At 42.0% G+C, this 22,500-nt stretch overlaps 1 protein-coding gene across 1 annotated transcript in view; it reads left to right on the top strand.

The window, feature by feature from the left end:
- LOC121875546 (histone-lysine N-methyltransferase PRDM16-like) overlaps positions 1-22,500 on the top strand; it is a 161,466-nt gene that overhangs the window by 121,242 nt on the left and 17,724 nt on the right. Inside the window, exon 4 of the mRNA XM_042380127.1 lies at positions 22,170-22,204. The gene's annotated coding sequence lies outside the window, so the exon portion shown is untranslated. The remainder of the gene's footprint in view (positions 1-22,169; positions 22,205-22,500) is intronic.

Raw genomic sequence — 22,500 nt, 5'->3', positions numbered from 1 at the left:
GAGATATGTATGGAGAATATATAGTGGGGTTTAAACCCTTTTAAGATCCGTTATAAACTAATCATCATACACATTCATATAATTGATTCATTAAAAAACCAAATCCACTCTTATCCTAGCTCTTATTCATATACATATACATATACACATGCAATAATCAAATACATAAACAACACACAGACATATTCGGATCCTGTACACACACACACACACACACACACACACACACACACACATCTCCCCACATCCTCAGGAATCTTAGAAAAAAATTAAGCAATACAGAGCTATGTGGGTGTGGACCAAATAGGGGAAGGTGAGGGTTAGTGTGTCCAGGGGAAGGTGAAGAGGAGGGGAGGGGCGTGAGGTGTGTGCAGGGGGGTGAGGGCGTGGGGAAGGGAGAAGGTGCAAGTGACCACGCCCACGCCTCAAGGCAAAGATGGACTGACTGGGCATGTTGGCCCCTCTCCTCCTCCTCCTCCTCCTCCTCTTCCTCCTACTCCTCTTCCTCCTTCTCTATCCTCCTCCTCTGCCTCCTTATCCTCCTCTTCTTCCTCTCCCCTTTCTCATTCACATCATCTTTCCTCCTCCTCCTCCTCCTTCTTTCTCGACCCCATCTCATCTTCCCATTTTCTTTACCCGTATCTCTGCTTCAATTCGCCTTCCCTCCTTCGTTCACTTCCTCCCTTTGTATCTCCCCCTTCCTCCCTTTGTATCTCCCCCTTCCTCTCTCATTGCCCTTCTTTTCCCTCCCTAATACCCCTAACCTTCCCTCCATCCCTTCCCCCTTACCTCACTCCCTCCCTCTCTTCTTCTTCCCTCCTTCCCTCCCTACCCTACTCTCTCCTTCTCTCCTTCCCAACCCCTGTTTTCTTCCTTCCCTCCTCCTTCCCTCCCTCCCTCTCATATCTGTCATTCCCTTTCTCTTTCCCTCCTTCTTTCCCTTTATCTCTCGTTCCCTCCCTCGTTCCCTCTCTCCCTACCCCATTCTCTCCCTCCCTCCCTCCCCTCTCTCCTCCTTCACCCAGGATGGGTCCCCAGGCATCAGGATTTGGGCCAGCCAAGGTCCATCACCCTTCACTGACCGCCACCTACACCCACCCACACCCACCTACACCTACCTACACCTACCTACACCCACCCTAAGCACCCACCTTTCTTGCCACCCACCCACCCAATTTTAACCCACCCACAGCCACTGGCACCCAACCCACACCCACACACCTACACACCTACACCCACTTACACCAACCCACACCCACCCACACCCACCCACACCCACCTTTCACCCACCTACACCCACCCTAACCCCACCCACAGCCACCTTAACCCACCTACAGCCACCCATACCAATCCCACACCCACCCACACCACCCACACCCACCCACACCCACCCACACCCACCCACACCCACCTTCACCCCACCCACACCCACCACCCACCCACACCCACCTTCACCCACCCACACCCACCTTAACCCACCCACAGCCACCCATACCAACCCACACCCACCCACCACCACCCACCCACCTACACACCTACCCACACCCACCTTCACCCACCTACACCCACCTTCACCCACCCACACCCACCACCCACCCACACCCACACTCCACACCAACCCACACCCACCTACCACCACCCACACCCACCTACATCCACCTACACCTACCTACACCCACCTACACCTACCTACACCCACCTACACCCACCTGCACCTATCATTATTATTATTATTATTATTATTATTATTATTATTATTATTATTATTATTATTATTATTATTATTATTATTATATGCTAATTTTCTTACTACTAAATACATAACCTCTTTTATCATATCCTCAACCCGCCGTCACATACCTGCTCACAGTCAGCCACAGGTAACGGCAGGTGAGAGAAATATGCTTATTACACACCTGGCCAGTGTAAATATCAATGCCAAATATTTACACTGTTATACTTGCCGATAAATTGTTGACGTTTTCTTTCATCTATCACAAAGATATGATTAAGGAAGTGATAAATTATAGGGATTTATGAGAAATTATTTGGGATTTATGAGAAATTATTGGGATTTATGAGAAATTATTAGGATTTATGAGACATTATTGGGATTTATGAGAAATTTTTGGGATTTATGAGAAATTATTGGGATTTATGAGACGGGAGAAACATGCCTAGCGCCTCCTGATTCTTAATGTGATGGGGGAGGAAGGGGTGAGGTGGGGGGTTGGGAAGGAGAGGTGGGGTTGGGAGGGGAGGGGGAGAAGGGGGTCATCTAATATCTACCTACAGTAAGAGAGATTCATTCATTCTAACCTGGATGAACTAATTGGTGACGTTCTTTTTTTTGGGGGGTTAATTATGTAAGTAGGAGCATGTCTGATAAATACACACACGCCTGATTATAGTTAAAACACACACACACACACACACACACACACACACACACACACACACTAATTGATAATATAACAAGGTAAATACTTATCTGGCTGGACACAACACAGGTGGAGCAACAAGAGTCCGGTAAATAAATATTACCCAGTACCCACCTCAATTTACCTACACTTAAAGCATTACCTGTACCTGTGGGGTGGGGTTAGGGGGGAGGGGGGCCAGGTGCCATATTAGGTCAAGTAGTGTTGATTAAAGGGTTGAGGAGTTAGTGACCGATAGGCAGATGTAATGTGTATTTCTCTCTCTCTCTCATCTCGTCGTCGTCAGCCTGGGTTGACCTGAGGTGGTGTCCTCCCACGACCCGGCTGGACCAACACCTTCCTGACGACGCACTAAGTCAGAGATGATCCTCCAGACCCTCATGTAATGCCCCCTAATCACACACCTCACCCGCCTCGCTCCCACCATCCAATGCCTCACACGTGCACTCGCCTCCACTCATACCTGGTACAGTGGCTGGCGTGCTTTGTGAGATGTGGCAACTCTGTGGAATCCATATCTATTACCCTTAGTCTAGTTATCATTGAGAGGTTCCTTAAGGCCATTACGGGAGTTTTAATATGATGTAAACAAACACAGTGTTGCCACATCTTACAAAATGTGCTATTTACTGTACCAGGTATAAGTGAAGGCGGGTGAACATAGACCCTCTCCCTCCCTACCTCCTCAATTTACCTACGTTACTAACTTCTTCAATTCATGTTATCTTAAGGACTTTCTAAAGAGGATTACTCCAGTGTTATCGTGTGGGGGGGGTGTGTGTGGATTTATCAGATGTCTTATCAGTTTGAGAGATAACTGAAGGTTTTTAAAAGTGGCTTCTCTGATAAATAGACAGTCTGTTATCAGGTCTTATCTCTATGACGTCATAAGATAAAAGGTATACGGCTCTCGTCTGCCTCATTCCAGGATTCTGATTCGTTGTGATGACCTCGACGTGTGTGATTGGTGGACCTTGTTGGGATCGCTTCGGTGCTAGAAGGGCGTGGTGGTGTGAGTGAGTTTGAGTAATACAACAAAAAAATATGACAGAAATACATTATACATTATACATTATACATTATACATTATCCCAATATTAAGATAAATAGCAACGACAATAACAATAAACATAAACAAGGATTATATGTAAAAAAGTGACATATTTATCATTAAATCTTCAAATACAGTACCATGCTGTTCTGGTTTGTGTTTAAGTAGTACAACTAATATTTGCTTTAGTGTCATTCGGATACCTGTGTCTGTCTGTCTGTCTGTCTGTCTGTCTGTCTGTCTGTCTTTTTGTTTTTCAATTCCCTTTTCGATAAAACCAGATATTCGGTGACTTTATGTGACCTCTCGTGGTGACCTTGTGTGACCTCTCGTGGTGACCTTGTGTGACCTCTCGTGGTGACCTTGTGTGACCTCTCGTGGTGACCTTGTGTGACCTCTCGTGAGTGACCATGTATGACCTCTCGTGGGCGACCTTGTGTGACCTCTCGTGGGTGACCTTGTATGACCTCTCGTGGGTGACCATGTATGACCTCTCGTGGGTGACCTTGTGTGACCTCTCGTGGGTGACCAGAACATAGACAACAATACTTATTATGTTATGAGTTAAAGGTGGAGGAGGGATGTAAATATTATCCATTGTTAGTACTCGTCTGTGTGTGTGTGACAAGGGAGGTGTACATGAGACTAGGTATACATGGTGGTCTGGCTCATGTATACATAGTTATATACATTAATGCCTTTGAGTTTAATACATATTAAGTTACATAATTTTTACACATTAACAAATACTAATACATATATGACTTTATACACTAACGCATACACATCCAATACACATATTAAAACACACATGTGACTTTTATACATTAACATATACACAAGCAATATACACACTAACACACACATTACGACCAATACATACATGATTTACACACTAACACACACACACACACACACACACACACACACTCTACACCCACCACACCCACCACACACACACACACACACACACACACACACACACACACACACACACACACACACACACACACACACATTAACTCTAATAATCTAATTCACACCCACCACAATAATACACACACACACACACCTCCCCACACACACACACACACACACACACACACAAGCTTCCTTTCAACAACATAAAACAATAAGTTAAATAAAACCACACAAGTTGTCTCCTAACAAGGGACATACAGACACACATTAATCCATTACACAGGTGAGCTAAGGTACAGACGCACCTTTAAGATATGGCGGATTTACCTGGGATGGAGAGACTATCAGCCCAATGTGGCCGGAAATAGCGAAGGAAAAAAATATTACTATCATTTGAGGGTGAAATTTTTTCTGATCGAGGCCGTGAAGGTAATACCTTGTTAGTTGTCCTGAGAAGAGGGGGGAGGAGGGGGGATGGGGGGGGGTGGGGGGGGAGATGGGAGGATGGGCTGGCTGTGTGGGTGGAGGAAAGATGGGGAGGGTGTAGTGTGTGTGTGTGTGTGTGTGTAAAGGTGAGATTTCAACAGGTTACTAAGAACTAATCCAAGAACAGTTATATTTCTTCAGACGACGAAGCATTGTGTGTGTGTGTGTGTGTGTGTGTGTGTGTGTGTGTGTGTGTGTGTGTGTGTGTGTATACATTTGTGTGCATGCGTGTGTTTACTTTTGTGTACATATGGACGTTTAGAGTATATGTGTACACAATTTTGTACATGCAATTATGTATGTTTGTATGTATGCTAGTGTTAGTGTTTACTTGCTTAAGACAATACATAAACACCATGAATAACAGTGTTTATATACAGTATTATTAACTAACACACCTGTAAATGTATAAATTAACCAATATAAACATAACATCCACACATACATAAACATTAACATACAAAAATACACATTCACTTTCCTCTAAATTTCAATTCATGTAAACATTCAAACATTCTAAGAAAATGTTACAAATAAACTCTTCTTGTGTTATTTATCTAATTAAAAAAAAAATAACATTGTATCCGCGTTGCCTCACCTCACGAGCGAGGCAAAAAAAACGTTTCTCACAATACAGAGCCAAAAACGTTTATTTACAAGTGTGAATTAAAAAAAATTGTTTTAGGATGGTGAGTAAATTAAGAGTTTATTATACCTGGCCATAATATTAATGAGTTAAGGGGATTGCTTATTTACCTACTGACCACCCTAGCTACTGACCATCCACCCACACGCCCTACAAACAACACACACACACACACACACACACACCAGGTAAAACAGAGCCTCTTGAATCCTACATACAAATATTGACACAAGATGACTACGTTTTGTAAAGGTAGAAATTTATGTTATATAATTTGACGTTGTTTACAAAAGAGGGCGTGGAGAATCTCTTAGTATTCTGACGTGTGTTTTTATATGTGCTTTGATATATGTGATATGTGGGTGATTTTATATATATATATGTATTGTATTATTGAGGTATATAAGAGCTGATTTGTATGATATGTTTTATTATTATGAATGTGTGTATGTGTAAACAGGTGTGTGGGGTGTGTGTGTGTGTGTGTGTGTGTGTGTGTGTGTGTGTGTGTGTGTGACTCAGTATATTCATGTGTCCTTCCAGGTAACTGTCCACCTATGCTGTCCCCCACTTGTCTCTCCTTCCTCCCCTACCTGTCTCCATCCCCACTTCCTCCCCCTACCTGTCTCCTCCCCTTCCTCCCCTACCTGTCTCCTCCTTCCTCCCCCCCCCCCCTCCTTCACCTCCTTCATCTCCTCCCCTGTGTTCCCCAGCTCCTCCCTGGCTTCCCTTTCTTCACCCTTTCCTCCTCCCCTCCTTCCCTCTCGCCCTTCATCTCTCTCTCCTCTTTTCCTCCTTTGTTTTTCCTCACCATCCCTTTCCTCCTTATTTCCTCTCCTCTTCTCTTTGTCCTCCATTATTGTTCTCCAGATCACTACTCTCTCTCTCTCTCTCTCTCTCTCTCTCTCTCTCTCTCTCTCTCTCTCTCTCTCTCTCTCTCTCTCTCTCTCTCTCTCTTATAAACCTACAGGTGATTATATATGTCATTTCAAAGGTCAATTTACCTGATGGCTGTAGTATAAAGACATTGATCCTTTATGTAACCAATAATTTATTTATACATTATGCATTTACTTCAATAATAAATCATACCTTTGTATTTTAATGGTTAATAGATCGATGTATTTCAAGGACTCTTTTAGTCTCTGTACTCTAAAGGCCAATATAGTACTCGTGGGTGTTAAGGGCGAGTGTAGTTAACTTGTGCATTGTTAAGGTTTTATGAAATAGTTATGCAAGTTTAAGATATTATCACCTGTATGACTCAGCCTCAACATATGCAGAAAATGACACTGCTTGATCATCCTCTTGTTGGCAAATACTCTTACTGTACCTGTAATTACTTGAAGCTTATTTAAATATTAAGTAAAATCTAATGTTTTTAAGGTATTCGTAAATGCTAACCTAACCTAACCTAACCTAACTTAACCTAACCTAACCTAACCTAACCTACAGCAAGGTGGTCGTTATAGCGGGTGTTTGAGTGAAGCCAGGTGGATACTTTATACTGAGAGCTCCGTATAACCAAGTGGTCGCTATAGGCTTGTACTTTATATCGACCAGAAGTCTCTATACTCAGATGGTCACTGTTAACGGGGTCTCATTACAGCTAGAGGCCGCTATAGGTAGATGGTCGTTCAAGGAAGGGTATTTATTGTAATTAGGAATGACCGCTATAGAGGTGTGGCCTAAGCACTAGTGTCTTTTAACAGGTGCCCGTTATAGTCAGACTGCTGTTGAAATTAAGTCTTATCCAGAGGTAAGTGGTCACTGATAGGAGCTGTTCACTATGAGCATGTGGCCGCTGTAAGAGGTGGTGACGTCGCAACCGTACACAGATGGTCACCATAGACAGGTGGGACCCATAAGCAAGTCAGCGCCCACTGGATACAACACGCAATAACCACTCCCCCTTCCCTCCCTCCTCCTCCCTCCTCCTCTACCCCCTACTCCCACCCTCTACCCCCCTCCTCCCCCCCGTCTCACCCCCTAAAAAAAAAACTAGTGCACTCGTGACCGACTCAGCTGCCGCTATACACAGGTAAATGCCGTAACAGGTGGTCGCATATACAGGTGTGACCCGGTTAATTAGTGTCCAAAAGGGGTTAATATTGAACATGTTTATTAGAGGTAAATGTTGAGGTAATTTATTTATTTATTTATTTATTTATTTATTTATTTATTTATTTTTATTTTTTATTCATTTTATTTTATTTTTTATTCGTGTTAGAACAGAAGCCTGAGCCATACTTTCTGGTCACGCAGCTGCCCCTTGAAGGACGGAGAAAGGCGTGGTGCTGAGGGAAGGAGGGAGGGAAGGGGAAGAAGGAGGGAGGGAGGGAGGGAGGGAAGGGGATGGGTGGGTGACGTAGGAGGGAGGGAGGGAAGGAAGGAAGGAATAACAGAGAGGAAGGAAGGAGTGTTGGGAGTAATGCAGAGAGGGTGAGTTAGAGAGGTGGGAGGGAAGGAGGGAAGGAAGGAAGGAGAGAAGGAGGAAAGAAGTAATGGGAGTGAGTGAGGAGGGAGGATGAAGGAGGAGGGGGGTAAGAAAGGGAGGAGAAGAGAATAGGGAAGACAAGATGAATAAAGGAAAACGCAAATATATTAAAAATACTATGATTTTTATCTCTCATTCTCTCCCAGCTTTCTCTCAATCCCACATTCTCCTCTCCCCTTCCCCCTCATCAGATATATGCCTCTCCTCCCTCTCATACCTCTCACCCCCTCTCTCCCCCCCTCACCCTCCCCATCCCACCTCATCTCATCTCATCTTGAAGGAAATACTCGACATATTTACGTCTAGATAATGGGTGTTACTCTCTCTCTCATAACCATACTCCTTTGATGATATGCTGAGCGTCAGTGTGGGCGTAGAGGCGCCCACACTGGCATCCTTTAAAGGCGTGACTCAGGCGATCATAGTACAGTATGTAGGAGATTGGTTAAAAGACTCCTGAGGTGTAATTGGGCTATTTAGATGCTGCTCCTCGTGTACTATACTGACGATGGTTCACCTGAAGATTAGGCCACCTGTTATTTCACCTGATGATTATACACTCTAACACTAGCTTAACTTAGAGGTAATCATCTGACCTAACTCTAAACTAATCCAACCCAACCCCAACCTTAAACCAACAACCCAACCCAGCCCACTCCCAGCTCAACCCAACTCCAGCCCAACCCAACCCAACCCAACCCAACCCAACCCAACCCAACCCAGCAACCCCAACCCAGCCCAACCAACCCAGCCCAACAACAACCCCCCCAACCCAACCCCAACCCAACCCAACCCAACCCAACCCAACCCAGCCCAGCCCAACCCAACCCAACCCAACCCAACCCAGCCCAACTCCAACCCAACCCAACCCAACAACCCAACTACCCAGCCCAACCCAACCCAGCCCAACTCCAACTCCAACCCAACCCAACCCAGCCCAACCCAACCTAACTCCCAAACCCATCCCAACCCAACCCAACCCAACCCAACCCAACCCAACCCAATCCAGCCCAAGCCCAGCAACCCAACCTAACCCAGCCCAACTCCCAACCACCCAACCCAACTCAGCCCCCAGCCCAGCCAACCCAACCCCAAGTATAGCGTTAAGGTGTTTAATTATCAGGTGAAATAATACCCATAATATTAACCTCTGAAACTATCATTTTTATTCATTCAAAATATTACCAATTAATATTAAACACAACTTATACATAATGAAAAAAATAAATAAACCTTTAGACAAATTACTGATGAACAATTAAAATTCATTAGTCATTCACCTAATTATTATCTATACTAATTGGTTTATTAAATATCATACCTTAACTAATTTAACCAATTTTGTATAAGTATAATATAAATTGGGTCAAGGTTAAGTAAACTATTTCCTCTAATTGGTACGGACAGGTAACAGAGACTATTAATTACAGGTACGGTGTCACTAATATAGAGATGACGTAAATTGCCTACAGGTGTGTGTGTGTGTGTGTGTGTGTGTGTGTGTGTGTGTGTGTGTGTGTGTGTGTGTGTGTGTGTGTGTGTGTGTATATGAGTATGTGTACGTGTGTGTGTGTGTGGTAATGATGTACCTCCCCGGACATGAGTTCTAGTATCATGGGCGTAGTGTGGGCGTGATGGGACTGGGCGTGGTCTTATCCGGGTTATGAGGCGAAGGTGAGCGGAATAGGGAGTATGGGAGGTGTGGGCGGAGTGGGTGTATGGACGGGGTGTGTATAGGGTTGGTTTGACAGCCTTGAGTGTATGTTGTATGGCTTTGGCGAGGAAATGGCGGGTCTTGTTGTGAATAAAATTATCATGAGAGAGAGAGTTGGTAGTGTTGCATGTTGCAGAGTGTGTGTGTTGCATAGTCGCCCTGTGTTGTTCAGTGTTCAGGTCTAGGTAGGAGATGGTGGGGAGAAGGAGTGGGTGAGTGTGGTGGGGAGAAGGAGTGGGTGAGTGTGGTGGGGAGGTGAGTAGGCAGATGGTGCGTTGGTTCCAGCTGGTGTGTTTATGTGCGTTTGGTGCCGTGGAAAATGAGGGGAGGGAATGAGTGGGTAGGAGTGGGGAAGAAACGGAAGGGGAGGTGTGGGAGAATAGGGAGGAAATGGGAAAGGGAGAAAGAGAGAGAGAGGGGGGACAGTAAAAATAAAGAAGGGAAGGGACGCAGGTGTGGAAATAGGATATTGTCTCGTAAATGATGTGGGATGGTGTGTGTGGGGTGGGGTGGGGAGGGTGGGGAGGAGGGTAGAGGATAGTAAGGGGGTGGGGAGGGGATAGTACGAGGAGAAGGAGGAGGGAGGGTGACATTAGGGGTTAGTTGTTTATGGTGTGATGGGGCGTTGAATGGGGAGAGAAAAGGATAGATGTGAGAAGGGGGAGAGAAGATGGGTGTGAGAGGAGGGAGAGAGGAAGGGGGGAAGAGACGCGACGGGTGCGAGGAGAAGGGGAGGGGTTTGAGAGGAGGTGGAGAGGGGGGGGGGTATGTTGTTTTGCCTGGCTGGTGTTGGGTGGGGCGTTTGGTGGGGAGATCATGGAGGGGAGGGGACGGGAGGGGCGCGGGGAGGAGGAAGGGAGGGTATGAGGGGAGAGGAGGGAGAGGGGGTGGGGGGAGAATGAAGACGCCCCACCCAGCATCCGGGAGCCCAGGGCGGGGCAGGACTGGAGCAGCAGCAGCAGCTGTCCTCTGGAGCATCACCAGCCTGGAGGCCAACACGCGTCCCACCCTCCGCTAAGAGACGCCTCCCTCCAGTCTTGCTCTGTAACGCTGCTCTACACCACATGCGATACATTTCACCTCATCGCTGTCTGCTACGTTACTCTACAACTCTGTCTTGCACATATTAAACTTGCTCTGCTGTGTTCATCTCTAGTCACATTCTTACAGCTTAATTGATTCTGTAAAATTGTTCTGGCAAGTTTCTCCTCAACCTACTGTGCTGAGTGCCTTTATAACACAATATTGTTCTGCATTTCTATTTACACTGTTGTAAATTTACTGTTCTTCGTGTCATCAGTCAGGCTATGTACTTGGCACCGTTCACCGCCTTGCTATCCTCTACTCGACTCTACCCTCCTCTCCCCTCCTCTCCTCTACTCTACTCTACTCTTCTCTACTCTACTCTACTCTACTCTACTCTACTCTACTCTACTCTATAACCAAAACCTACAACACTTCTCTCCCTTTACAATAATTCTCAGTAATTTCTGGTAACTCTGGCAGGATTTTGTGAGTGTTTTCTCTTGTTCTAATAAACACTAAACGAAGAAACACCCTCAAGATGTACTGAAGACACAACCAAGCGTCTTCATAATTACTTCTTAAGTGTATCGTATGTCTTAACTATTGTGAGTTAGGTTAGGTTAGGTTAGGTTGGCTCAGGTTAGGTTAGGTTAAAGTGAAAGACAGTGGGGCTAAACTTCACCTGATTCGAATGTTGCTTCTCTCATCGTTGGGTCTTTGGAAACTGAACTGGTTCCTGTGTCTGTGTTTTTCCTCCTGGCAACTTTCCTACACTGAGAAAAACACGTCTTTTTCATTGTATTTTTGACTCTTTGAAAGTCCTTTGTCTCTTCCTTCTCTGCTATTTTCAGCCTGCCCATTGTAACTCCATTTTCTGAACATCATCTCTTCACTGTTCTGCAATGTTCAATAACTTCTCTAACTATAAGACTCTCCTCTTGCCTTCCTTACTGAAATAATCCTGTGGCTTACCTGGACACACATCTATCAAGACCCTGTAATAGTCTGCCAAATTTCTAACTGTTGAAAAATCATCTCTTTGTAATAGCATTCTTGCTCTGCAACCTTCTGCACACCTCCCACTGTAAGAATCCACCCCTGCAAGGCCTCGCTGCATCATTGCTCTGCCACAATGTAACGCTTGATTAGAACTGGTGCAATATTCTTTTTTTTTATTCGTGTGATTAGCTTTCGTCTTTTTAGATTTCTCGCCACGTCACTACAACTATGCAACATTTCAATGAACATGTTGCAGAGTATTGATATGTTCGCTCTTAAGATAGTCAGTCATACACGTACCCTCAATCCACGCTGCATCAATGCTCTGCAACTATGCAACGCGCCACTAGAAACTGGTGCGCTTCTCCACCTTCACTTTGCCTTTGTTTACGTTTTCTGAGCTGTTGACAGACCCAAGCGAGTCAACAGAGATTCCTGACTGGCGTATTCTTTGACCACCAGACCTAGTTTCTCTCTCTCTCTCTCTCTGTGTCCACCTCAGCCCACGCCTGCCTTATACCTTGGCCCCGATACTGCAGTTTTTTTCGTTGATTATTTTGTCCTCAATTCTTCTTCTTCTTCTTCGTCTTCTTTTTCTTCTTCTTCTTCTTCTTAACTTATTGTACATGTGTCAATATTCTTTATTTTCTTCATTTTCGTCTTAATTTTTTTCTTATCTTCTTCCTTATCATCCTGTACTATTTGCTATTCTTCTTTTTCTCTGTTTTCCTCTTTTCGTACAAATGTCTTTTTCTTCTTTCTTCGTTATCATTTCTCCGATTTTTTCATTCATGTAATACCAACTGTCCTCCTTGGCCTAAATACAAGTTTTCTCTCTCTTCTTCTTCTTCTTCTTCTTCTTCTTCATCCGTTCATCTGTTATGTCATCCATCATTCCCTCTCTTCTTTTTATTCCTCCTCCCCTGTTCTTCATATTCCTCTTCCTCCCCCACCCCATTCCTCCTTCCTCATCCCTACCCCTTCCACTGGCTCTCTTCCTACCCTTCTCCTCATTCCCTGCCCCTCCCCTTTCTCCCCCCCTCCTATCCCTCCTTTCTCCCCTCCGCTTCCTCCTCCTCTCTTCCACCTCACCTCTTCCCTCCCCCTCCCCCTCCCCCTCCCCTCATGACCCCGACTGCTGTGTCCATGATCCAAATTTCTTCCTCAATCTCCGTGCTGACCAACTACTCCCCCACCACTCCTTTACCAACACCCCTCCCCACCGCATTCCTCCCCACTCCCCCTACCACACCCACCATGACACTGCCTTACAAACACACAACTCCCTCCTCCTCCTCCTGGCTGGTATTAAAACTTATGTCATCTTCTGCTTCTGCTTCTGGATAATAATGCAGGTTGGGAACACAGTTGACGTCATGAGGCTTCGGTCGGGTTCGTTTCATCAACTCTCCACCTCGAAAATTCAACTCATATGTTTTAAAGTATTTTTTCAAGCAGCTTCGGTAAAAGTCAATGCTTAAAAATATGTTTATGTTAGAGAATATGCATAGAAAGGATAGATAGATAAATATGTGGAGTATTTCAATGATAATGATGATATTTTTTGGCCATATTTAACGGATTCACACGAGAACTGTACCGACTCAAATTTCGACTCTGTATCGGTGTTCAGTAAATGGTTTGAATGGTTTGTTTCATAGCCAATTGATCATTTCGACAAATATTAACCCATTATTAAGACTATTAAACGCTCGTGTGTTACTGAGACGCTCGAGTAACTTCTGTTTATCATATTAATGGCAGAACAAACAGGAGAGGCTCGGAGATATGTTCACTTGTTTAAAGAATTCGTTTTGAAGCAACACTGAATCTCTGAATTATAGGACTGACACACGCCGCCCTCACGTTATAGTATAGTTATAGAGTATTATAGTTTAGCTATATAATTTTCCGTTTATATTGTGTATATATTATTTTTTTTATTATTTAATTATGTGATTTTACGGTACAATATCTCGTTTATAGATGTTAGTTAAGTCTCTCTCTCTCTCTCTCTCTCTCTCTCTCTCTCTCTCTGCTCGTCCGTCCATCTGTCTGTCTGTTTGTCTGTCTGTTAACCACACTATATGTACAATTGAATTAAGTGAAAGTGAAACACCACAAACCTCATCAACAAAAATATTATACTAACACAAAAGATTAAGACAGATCCATTCTTTCTCACTCTCCAGTATCATGCTGAGTGAGACACATTCCTCTTATCTATTTCGTTCATTATCAATTATCTCAACACCGGAGATATTTACCTAATGTTATCTTGTGTGCTTTAAGGAGGGGCCGACTAAACTAAACTAGACTACCTGGTTAAAATCCTTAGTTATTGAAGTAATTCATTAGAGTTTCATATATCTTCGTATGTTATTTTAGTTCTTTTCTTTAATCTATCAAGAATTTTATTACATTTTTCAAGAGTATATTTACTTTAATCTGTCAAACTATCAAGAGTACCACAAAGAACATGCGTCATTGATGAGTGTCCGAGGCTGAAAATCGATGACCACCTCAGATGCCTTGAAGCGAAAACCACCGCTGCCACCATTTTACTCTGGGATTATAATCAATGCCCAGACCCTACGACTCGTGACTGCGGGGCCGACCAACTCTGTCTGGGTATTTTTCATCAACCTCCATTGTGTCCACTTCTGAAAGGCGAGACCTCTTTTGTCTGGGGGAAATTTATTTTTAGCGGCCTCTTGTTTGATTAAAGAGATTTTTCATTTAAGTGGCCATTTCAGTGACCTCAATTATTTTGTTTGGGTGATTTTTTTTATTGACGAGGTTTTGTGTTTTATAGCAGTTGAGGTCTTTAAGGAACTCTCGATCTTAGTGTTTTTTTATGTAAAGGACTTTCTAATTTGGGGAAGTTTCTAAGAGAAGATTTTCTTTATGGGATTTCTCTTAAGGGGGCATTTTAGTTGGGATTATTTCTTTTTCGAGGGGAGGAATTTTCTTTTATGGCATTTTCTATTTAGAGATTTTTTGGAGACTTTCTTTAGGAACCTTTCTTATAATTTAAAGATCCTACTTTAAGGAGCTTTATATTTAGGAACTTTTCTTGTTGAGATATTTTCGTTTGGTTACTTTTTTATTTGGAAATTCTGTAAGGGAAGCTTTTCTTTGGAGGAAATTTCTATCTGGGGACTTTAATCTTAGGGAACTGTCTATCTAGGGACCTTAATTTTAGGAACTGTCTATCTGTGGACCTTAATTTTAGTGAATTATCTATCTGTGGACCGTAATTTTAGGGAATTATCTATCTATTGACCTTAATTCTAGGGAACTTTCTATCTAGGAACATCATTTTGGGGAATCTCTTTATTACTAATTCTATTTTTTTTAGGGGAGAAAAGAGGAGGACCTAAATGATGTCGTCTCCATTGTTAACCTCGACCCCTGGGAGTGAGTTCAATGACCCCTTTCACCTTTTTTTACTCCCTTAATAACTTTTTTGACAAGACAACTTTTTTAGGGAACGACTTTTTTAGGGAACTGGTTTATTGTTACCATTTTGATGTCCCTTTTTTAGGATATGTTTCAATGTCTTTTTTTTTTAGGGTGAGTCGTTTTTGTTGTCGTCTTTCCTCGATGTTTTTTTTTTTTGTGGATAAAGGAGATTGATCACTCGTCAAGGTTAGGTTAGGTTAATGAGATAAAACTGAATTTCTCATATTAGAAAAAAAAAGGTTTAAAACTAACCTAATTGAACCTTTATATTTATCGTTCATTATCTTCTACACGTATGAGTTAGCTTTGTTTATTTATCTTTCTTAGTTTCTGTAGTAACAATATTTTGAAGCTGTAAAGTGAAGTTGTTTACTCAGTCAGAAAATACAGGAATGAATTGTGCAGTCAATATTAGTTATAACTGAAGCCTTTTTTAAGAACAATGATTCTCTTGTTAAGGTAGCTGATATACATGTTTACAATGGTACACATACACAATATATAGTCTAATCTAGTAGAAGTAAATACATAGCGAGCGTATACATGGTAAATATGCCTACACGTATATGTATTCAGAGACTATATAAGATTCCCAAGCATTTATGCATAAGTTATATATATGGAGTTGTAGGTAAGGTGATATAGTTGTTAATATTGTTATAGAGGATTAATACAAAGGTGACTCGTCTGATTCCTACCTGAATAATTTTTATATTAGAAAATACCGAATAAATTTGGAAAATCTACCAATAACCAAAAAAAAATCGTGAAAAAATATTACGTTATATTTGTTATCTTGAAGAACATCCAATAAAGAAAAGAAAATATAATAAGTGATGAAAACTGAAGGAATCCTAAACAACAAGATAACGCTAAATATAAGATGACACAATTAAATAATAACTTACATATTTGTGATAACAGTGATATAAAAAAAACTCAGCCTTGTTATAAACGGATAAAAGAAAAATAAATAAGACGATATATTCTAAACGTCAAATAATTCACGTACATAAGATTCCAGATTATCAAGTACAATGTTTGAACCCACTGAGTACATTGCTATCGTACTCACACTCAAGGGATTAAATTAATGTACTCAAGTGCTTAAGTCGTTGTGGTTCTTGCTTACTAGGCTGAATAATTCATTGGGTGGATGAGGTTAGCCCCGTACTCAAAGGGTTAGCCCCGTACTCAAAGGGTTGGCCCCGTACTCAAAGGGTTAGCCCCGTACTCAAAGGGTTGGCCCCGTACTCAAAGGGTCAATACTGCATCTAAAGGCATTTTTTTTTTTGAGTTGCGGACATTTGTGTTTTCTTTAATGAATGGTGAATTATATCTCTCTCTCTCTCTCTCTCTCTCTCTCTCTCTCTGTCATTTAATCCTTTTCTCTTCCGAATTCCTTACTCCCCCCTTCCCTCTATCCTTCCCACATCCCATTATTTACTTCATCATTCCCTCCTATCTCCCTCTCCCATACATCTTCTACCTTTCTCCTCTCCCTTCCTTCCTTCCTTCGACTTTTTCACTTCCCTTCATCCCTTCTTCTCTAACTCTTCCTTCTTTCTCCTTCTCCCTTTCTTTCCTCTATTCCTTCCCCCACCCACACTCCTTCTCTCTCTATTCTCATCCATCTCTCCTTCCCCTCTCCCTCCCTCCCTCCCTTCCCTTCCACACCTCGATTTATTATGTCTAGTGAGAGAGAGAGAGAGAGAGAGAGAGAGAGAGAGAAAGAGAGAGAGACCCATAAACACATTCGAACACATATACACACACAGTCACATGTATACAATCACACACAAACGCACACGAGGACACACACACACACACACACACACACACACACACACACACACACACACACACACACTGGTGAAGGAAACTGGACCATGGACACAGCAAGAGAGAAGAGAATGAGGGAGGAGGGTGGGTGGAAGTGAGGGAGAGGGGGGGGTAGTGAAGGAGAGGAGGGGGGGGGAAGGAAGGCGCGGTCATGGAGGCGCGCGTGGGCAGGCCTTGACCACGCCCACGCCCGCGGCTAGAGACGACCCGGACCACGCCACCTACACCCCCACACCCCCATACTACATCCTCCTTCTCTCCTTCCTTATTCTATTCTTCCTTCTTCTATTCCTCCTTCTCCTTCTTCTCTTACTCCTTTTCCTTCTTCTCTTCTTCCTTCTTCTATTCCTCTTTCCCCTTATTTTCTTCCTCCTATTCCTCCTTCTATTTCTCCTTCTCCTTCTTCTATTCTTCTTCCTCCTTTCCCTCAATTTCTTTCTCTCCCTTTCTTCTCTTCCTTTCTTCCTTCTCTTCTTCATTCTTTTCTTCCCATTCTCTTTTTCTTTATATATATACGTTCCTCCTCCTCTACTCATTCCTCTTCCTCCACACATTCCTCTTCCTCCTTCTCTACACCTCTTCCTTTTTCTTTAGAGGCTTATCCATCCCCTCTTCTTCTATATTTTCCTTCTATTTATTATCCCTTCTTCTATCTACCTTCTACATTATGCTCCTTCCCTTCTAAGAGTCACTACCATATGCCTAACAGTCTATTCGAGGCGGTGTGGATATAGTACACTGAATTCTTAGAACGCATATGGCCGACACTGCACTCGTTTGACTTCATTTCCCTAAGAGTAAAGTTAAGGTACTCATTCGCAGCTGGGTCGAGTGAGGATAATCCCGGCCGTGAACCAATGACCCTTATGATAGGTGGTGAGTTGTTGCATTCTTTCAACCACCTCTTCATTCTCTGTCATTTTCTTTCATTATTTTTCTATCATTTTTTTTCCTATATGTATTTTGACACAATCATCACCACCATCACCACCATCACCACTACTCACTATCACCATCATTATCATCGTCGTCGTCAATATCATCACCATCATCATCATCACCATCATCACTACACCATTACACCTACCTCACTCAAGCTGATTCCGGTTCAACAGGTGTGAAAAATCGTCAGGTTTAATTTGCAGTTGCATCAGTTTTTCATCTACAAGTGTAATCTGTTTGTCCTTGTCAGCATCCGTAGCCTGTAGGGAAATGTCGTCAGCATCCAGTCCCCATGGCAACGTTTTATTCATCTCCCTTCATCCCTGCACTGATTTCAAGATCCTTATATACGCCTAAGTCATATTTTGTCTTCGTTAGAGATGACACCGTTGCTTTCATTTCTTTTGTGTGGTTTTTAGTACATGTGGCAACTTAGGGTTTGTTTATCTGGGTCTTTTAATATATATATAGAATTGGATCTGGCAACGTTGCTAGTTATCTATCTCCCAGCGTCACCACATATGGAAGCATCTCATTTATTTGTTATGAGCATAAATTGACGTGGAGGAACGATCTCTCTCTCTCTCTCTCTCTCTCTCTCTCTCTCTCTCTCTCTCTCTCTCTTTATGTCACCACAGGAAGGAGAAGGTGGTATAATAACATCTAAACATCCTGTGCTTGTCTGTCTGTCAGTCAGGAGGAGATGACGGATCCATTCAGTCACGTCAAATGAGGCGCTTCGAATCATTAGGGGATCTGGTTTGGTGCTTCGTGTCGTATTATAATCGAGTCCGGAGTTTGTTTGTTTATGGTATGGCCTCCTTGTTTGAGACTCATGCAGCAGTGAGAAGGAAGGGAGGAGGAAAGGAAGGAAGGAAGGAAGGAAGGAAGGTAGGAAGGAAGGAAGGAATGTATGAATGAATGACAGTGAATGAATAAAGATGATGTGAAGTACCAGAGTAAGACAAATCTATTACAGTAGTGAGATTAAATGAAAGCATAATAGTGAATGAAGGGAAAATAACCGTGTATGTATGTATGTATGTATGTATGTATGTATGTATGTATGTATGTATGTAATGTGTAATGTGTGTATGTATGTATGTATGTATGTATATATGTATGTATGTAATGTGTATGTATGTATGTATGTATGTATGTATGTATGTATGTATGTATGTATGTAATGTGTAATGTGTGTATGTATGTATGTATGTATGTATATATGTATGTATGTAATGTGTATGTATGTATGTATGTATGTATGTATGTATGTATGTATTTGATTCCTACTCACTTCCTTTCCACACTCAGAATTATCACCAAATAACACACATTTATTATCCATTACTCTCTTCCTCCATTCGTTTTTTTTTAACTTCCTCTTCTAAATATCACTTTTATCATATCATTTTCCTTGTCTCGTTTTGGCTCTAATTCATCAGTATTTGTGTGTTTTTGTTCTATTTCTCATCTCTATTCTTTTATTCTTTTTATCTATGTCTTTCGTTTGTATTTTGCTTATTTTCTTGTTCTACTTCTTCTTCTACTTCTTCTTCTTCTTCTTCTTCATCTTCTTCTTCTTCTTCTTCTTTATTATTGCAGTTTGTGTTTTATATTATTATCATCATCATCGTCTCACCATCATCATCATCATCATCATCATCATCGTCTCACCATCATCATCATCATCATCATCATCATCATCATCATCATCTTTCTCATTACATTCCTTTTCTCTCTTATTTTTCTTATTATTTGCAATCTTGTAATTCTGCAATATTCTATCTATCCATATGTCTATCTACCTGTCTCTCTGTCTGTCTGCCTGTCTCTCTGTCTGTCTGTCTATTACATCATCATCATCACCTGTCACGTGTCCATCATTACCTGTCGACGTGCTAATTATCTCTCTCTCTCTCTCTCTCTCTCTCTCTCTCTCTCTCTCTCTCTCTCTCTCTCTCTCTCTCTCTCTCTTTACGACTTAACCACAAAACAACTAATGTCTCCGACCTTGTTATTATTACATCTTCGTATTTTTTTTGACTTGTTCTATTTTCATATTCGTATTTTATGTTTTTTTTTCTTTTATTTATCAAGTTTTGTGTTCCATTTCCTCTTTCTTTATTTTTAATATTAATTTATCTATTTTATAATTTTTCGTCATCAAGTTTTGTTATTCATCTGTTTATTAATTTGTATTTATTTATTTTTATTCATCCATTAGTCTGTTTGCATAAGATAATTAGCTGAGGTTGTTGACCCCAAATGTATTTATTTACAGAATTTTCAACTACCAGCACAGATTGTTAACTTTTATGTGTTTTAGTTTTTTTTTCCACTAATGACCGACACAGTTTGTTTATTTTGATGCCTGTGTTTACGTCTTTTTTTGTTAACGACCAGCACAGTTTGTGGACGTCTCTGCTCATTAGGAATTAGTTTAAAATCATCTGAGTAATTGTATTTTTTCCTCGGAGGTAAACCACAATCGTCTTCTTTCTGGTCTTCTTCCTCTTTTTCCTCCTCCTCCTCTTCCTCCTCTTCTTCCTCCTCTTTCCTATTCTCCTCTCTCTCTCTCTCTCTCTCTCTCTCTCTCTCTCTCTCTCTCTCTCTCTCTTCCATATTCCCTACTTTACCTCGTCCTTAATAATTCTTGTTCTCTCATTCTTCTCATCTTCCTCTCTCCTGCCTCCTTTCCCTCCTGTCCTTCATCCTTCTTCCTTTACTCTCCTATCCCTCTACCCCTCTTGTTCCTTTCTTCTTATTCTGTATCTTCCCACCTCCCTCTTCTGTCTTTCCCTTCCTTCTTCCCTTTATCAACTTCCACCCCCTCCTTCCCTCCTTACTCCATCTACACCTATCCTCCTCCCCATACTTCCCCCATCTCCCCCACCTCCTCCTTCTCCTTCCGTCTCCCTCACTTCCTCCTCCTTCCCTCTCTTCTTCCTCCCCATACACCTCCTTCCCTCCTCGCCTACCCACCATCTACCTCACCTCTCTCGCCTCCTCCTCCTCCTCCTCCTTCCATCTCCATCACCTCCCTCACCTCTCTCCCTCACCTCTCCCTCCTCCTCCTCACACTAGCCAGAGGGCCACACCCACTTGTCAACACAACGCCTCCTGCATCTTCTCCCTGAACTCATTCTCGACTTCCTCTGTACATTCCTCTCTTTATTCTTCTTTCTTCTTCTTCTTCTTCCTTCCTTCCTTCGTCCTTCTTCCTCCTCCGTGTCTTTTATTCTCCCTTCTTTTTCTTCCTCCTTCTTTCGTCTTCTTCCTTCCTTCTTTCTTCTTTCGTCTTTTTCGCTATGTTCATGTGCTTTATTTCTCTCCCTTTTCAGGCTTTTGTAATTTAGTTGTTTATTGAGGGTTAGGGGCCTCTCTCTCTCTCTCTCTCTCTCTCTCTCTCTCTCTCTCTCTCTCTCTCTCTCTCTCTCTCTCTCTCTCTCTCTCTCTCTCACACACATTCACCACGGTCTGTTTATTCGCTAATTGATCTTTTAATTAATCAATATAATTATCATCACCATTACATTGTTCTTGATTATGTTCTTGCTCATAACATTTGTTCATCACTGGAGCTGTGGTTAACGGGTGTAATAATTCATACAGGTAATTACGTTCTTGTTGTTGAAAGGTGTTCAGGTGGTTGGGCAGGTAAGATCTTCAAGCATTGTTCATATGTCTTACGATTTTCTTCCATTTAATTTATTGTTCATGACTGTTAATAGTTGTTGTTGTTTTTGTTTTTAGTTCAGTTTTATTCATTTTGGTTCAGTCTTAAATGTTGGTTCAGTCTTACTTAATAATCTTTCAGTAATATTTAATTATATTATCACAGTAGACTAAAAATTATTGGACCCATTCAATTTTAAGATCACCTGAAGATTAGTCACACCTGTTTATACCACACCTGAAGATTAATCACCCCTAACTTTATCCTAACCTAACCTAACTTAATAATATAATTTCCAAATGATCCCAGGTGTTAGGTCAAGGGCCCAAAATGGACACGATACCTTAGTCTGTCTGTCTGTCTGTCTGTCTGTCTGTCTGTCTGTCTGTCTGTCACCTTAAAAAAAATCAAAATAAATAATACAAAACCTTTCATTCATATTTTTTTCTTTTTTTTCCAGGAGGCTGAAGACTCTCCCATTCACCAGCTTGTAAGGTAAGAACACAAAGGTGATTATTGACTTTCATCCTGGAATTAAAACTGATTACTGTATATAAACACTATCTATCAGGAGGTTGAGAGTGTTATAGTGTATGTACAGCATGTATGTGTTTGTGTGTACATGTGGGAGTATATATGTAAGTTTTTATATGTATGTAAGTGTTTGTGTGTAGGAATTTATATAAGTGCCTGTAAATAGAATTAAATGCGACTTGGGGAGCCCATTAAAATCACAGCTACATTATTAAGGATTAAGTAACATTGGGGTCTAATACGACTGAGGGCCCATC

This window comes from Homarus americanus, unplaced genomic scaffold (assembly GCF_018991925.1).
Source record: "Homarus americanus isolate GMGI-L3 unplaced genomic scaffold, GMGI_Hamer_2.0 scaffold39158, whole genome shotgun sequence".
Classification (NCBI taxonomy): Eukaryota; Metazoa; Arthropoda; class Malacostraca; order Decapoda; family Nephropidae; genus Homarus; species Homarus americanus.
This window is presented reverse-complemented; position numbering and strand designations above follow the sequence as displayed.